This window comes from Aythya fuligula, unplaced genomic scaffold (assembly GCF_009819795.1).
Source record: "Aythya fuligula isolate bAytFul2 unplaced genomic scaffold, bAytFul2.pri scaffold_119_arrow_ctg1, whole genome shotgun sequence".
NCBI classification, from domain to species: domain Eukaryota; kingdom Metazoa; phylum Chordata; class Aves; order Anseriformes; family Anatidae; genus Aythya; species Aythya fuligula.
This window is the reverse complement of record NW_022473972.1, coordinates 7,337-10,592: the sequence shown is the minus strand read 5'-3', so window position 1 is coordinate 10,592 and position 3,256 is coordinate 7,337. Positions and strand designations below refer to the sequence as shown.

General features: G+C 46.1%; 1 long non-coding RNA gene across 1 annotated transcript; it reads left to right on the top strand.

Annotated features, from left to right (window-relative positions):
- Positions 1-1,842: 1,842 nt before the first annotated feature.
- Positions 1,843-2,931, top strand: LOC116501508. The gene is made up of 5 exons (XR_004254450.1): positions 1,843-1,997; positions 2,076-2,141; positions 2,228-2,274; positions 2,365-2,501; positions 2,635-2,931. It is a non-coding gene; the product is annotated as an uncharacterized LOC116501508 (long non-coding RNA).
- Positions 2,932-3,256: the final 325 nt, after the last annotated feature.

The following is a 3,256-nucleotide window of genomic DNA, read 5'->3' as shown; positions in this document are numbered from 1 at the left end:
TAAACCTTACCCTTTACCTTACCCTTACCATAAGCCATACATCAACACTTACATGTACACTTACGCTTACACTTATCCTAGTAATTACTCGTACAATTACTCTTAACCTAACCATAAACATTAAGGATAAGCTTAAGGGTCACCCTTAAGGTTAACGTTATCCTAACACTTACACTTAAGTTCAGGGTAAGGGTTAGAGTAAGGGTAAGTGTTAGGGTAATGGTTAGGCTAATTTTAGGTTTAGGGTGAGGGAAACGGAAGGGTAAGTATTAGGTTAAGTTTAAGGATAAGGTTAAGAGTTATGGTAAGGGTTAGGTTTAATGTAAGGGTAAGGGTTTGGGAAATGTTTAGGATAAGGGTAAGAGAAGGGATAATGGTAAGGGTAAGGATGATGTTTAGTGTAAGGGTTAGATTTAGTTAAGGGTAAGGGTTAGTGTAAGTTTAAGAGTAAGGGTAAGTGTAAGGGTATGTGTAAAAGTACGGGTAATTGTAAGGGTTAGAGTAAGGGTTAGGGTAAGGGTAAGTGTTAGGGTAATGGTTAGGGTTAATTTTAGGGTTAGGGTGAGGGAAACGTAAGAGTAAGTATTAGGTTACAGCTAAGGTTAAGGTTAAGAGTAAGTGTAAGGTTTAGTGTAAGGATTAGGGTTAATGTAAGGGTCAAGGTAAGGGTTGGGGTAAAGGTTTAGGTAAAGGGTAAAAATATGTATATTGTAAGGGTGAGGGGTTAGGGTAATGGTTAGATTTTAGTTAGATTTAGGTAAGGGTGAGGGTTCGGGTAAGGTTTAGAATTAGGCAAAGGGTAAGTGTAGCAGAAAGGGTAAGGTTTAGGATAAGGGTAAGTGTTAGGATAAGGGTAAGGTTTAGGGTTAGCTTAATAGTAAGGTTAAGGGTAATTGTACGAGTAATTGCTAGGGTAAGTGCAAGCGTAAGTGTACATGTAAGTGTTGTTGTATGGCTTATGGTAAGGGTAAGGTCAAGGGTAAGGTTTATGTTAAGGGTAAGCGTAAGGGTAACGGATAGAGTAAGGGTAAGGGTAAGGTTAAGGGTAACGGTAAGGTTAAGGGTACAAATATGTGTTAGGGTATGGGTAAGAAATTAGGGTAAGTATAAGGGTAAGGGTAAGGGTAAGGGTACAGGTCAGGGTAAGGGTTAGAGTAAGGGTTAGGGTTAGGGTAAGGTTAAATGTTAGGGTAATGGTTAGGGTTAGTTTTAGGGTTAAAGTCAGGAAAACGTATGCGTAAGTATTAGGTGAATGTTAAGGGTAAGGTTAAGGTTAAGAGTAAGTGTAAGTTTTAGGGTAAGGGTTAGGGTTAATGTAAGGGTCAGGGTAAGGGTTGGGGTAAGGTTTAGGGTAAGGGTTAGGTTAAGGATAAATGTTAGGGTAAGGGTAAGGTTAATGGTAACCGTAAGTGTAAAGGTAAGGGTTACGGTAAGGGTAAGAATAAGGGTATGGGTAATGGTAAGGGTGAGGGTTAGGCTAAGGGTAAGTGTAAGGTTTAGATTTCGGCTAAGGGTAAGTGTAGCAGAAAGGGTAAGCTTTAAAGTAAGGTTTAAGGTTTAGGCTTAGGTTAAGGGTAAGGGTAAGGGTACGGGTCAGGGTAAGGGTTAGAGTAAGGGTTTGAGTATGGGTAAGGGTAAGGGTTAGGATAAGTGTAAGGGTGCAAGCAAGGATTAGGGCAAGAGTAAGTGTAAGGGTAATAGAAAGGGTTAGGGTAAGTGTAAGGGTAAGGGAATGTGTTAGGATATGTTTTAGGGGAAGCAGAAGGGTAAGGGTTAGGTTAAGTGTAAGGGGAAGGGGAAGGTAAGGGGAAGGGTTGGAGTAAGGTATAGGGTAAGGGTAAGGTTATGGTTAAAGGAAAGAGTAAGGGTAAGGAAAAAGTAAAGGTAAGGATTTGGGTAATGGTAAGGGTGAGAAGGTTTAGGGTAAGGGTTACGGTAAGGGTTAGGTAACGCAGTGTACAACCTGGGATGTCACACGCAGAGCTGCCTCTGGCAAGGTGAGTGAGGAACAGATGTAGCAGTTGTTGTGTTGTAGGTCTCACTGTTCCTCTAGGCATCCCCTCTTTGTCTTTTAGAGGTGTTGTAGCTGTTTGAAGAGGGTAGATTGAAGCATCTGCCTCGGGGGCTGGTAAGCGGCAGAGGTAAGGGAGCAGATGAGAGTAACTTACCTAGTTGTGCTGTGTCTTTGGATGCTGCATCGGCCTATGCGTTTCTTTTTCTTTCACAGGTGTCTCGCACAGGCTCAAAGGAGCAAACTGCACTCTGAAGAGCTGTGTAAGAAGAGGGGCTGGTCATGAGCTGGGTTGGAGCAGAACGACCAAGTAGCACAAGGTGACTATGAAAGGTGTCCGTCTTGCTTTGCAGGTGCCGTGGCAGGCTCTCCACAGAAGTGGATAAGGATATGAGATAAGGCCAGAGAGCGACAAGGAGCGGCACGTGCAGGGATGGTTTTGAAGCGCTGCGGTGGCTTACTCTTCTGTTCATCAGGTGCCACAGGCAAGGTGGGTTGTAACATCAGTCGTTATATTTGCATGAAAGCAGTTCACTTGAATGCCACAGTGCATCTGAGTAGGGTGTTCTAGCAGAACAAGCTTGTCTGGCACAGCGGTGCCTGATGGCAGTGTGTTTCCTCAGGTGAAGAGGTGCCTGAAGCCCCATCCTATCTAGCCTGCACACAATTATCTGAGAATGAAAGCTGCTTTCCAGTAATTCAGAAAGCCAAGTTACGTCTCAGCCTTGAGCATCTCGGGCTTTTGGGCCTGTCTGTAACATTTGGCACCAGCACTAATACTTTTTTTGGCATATGTTTAGCGTTTGGGGCCTGTGTCTGGGATTTGGGCCCTGTCTCGAACCACTGGGGCTTTGTCCTGGGTTTTGGAGCCTGCCTCTAGAGTTCAGGGCCTGTGATTAGGCTTTTGGGGTCTGTGTCTGGGGGCCGGTATCTGGGGGCAAGGGGGGAGCTGCTTGTAGACCCTTGGGGCCGGCATTGAGGGGGTTGGGAGCTGACTCTACACCTTTGGGGCCTGCTTCTGGGGGCGGGGGGGGGGTTGAGACCAGCATCTGGGGGAGGGGTGGGAGCTCTTTGTATTCCTTTGGAGCCTGTGTCGGGGGGCGGGGGGGGGGGGGGGGGGGGAAGGGGAGGGTTGGTTGGGAGGTGCTTGTACACTGTTGGAGCCTGGGTTGAGGGAGGAGGTTTGGAGCTGCTTCTACACCTTTGGGCCTGGCATCGGGGGTAGGGGGTTGGGTGCTGGTTGTA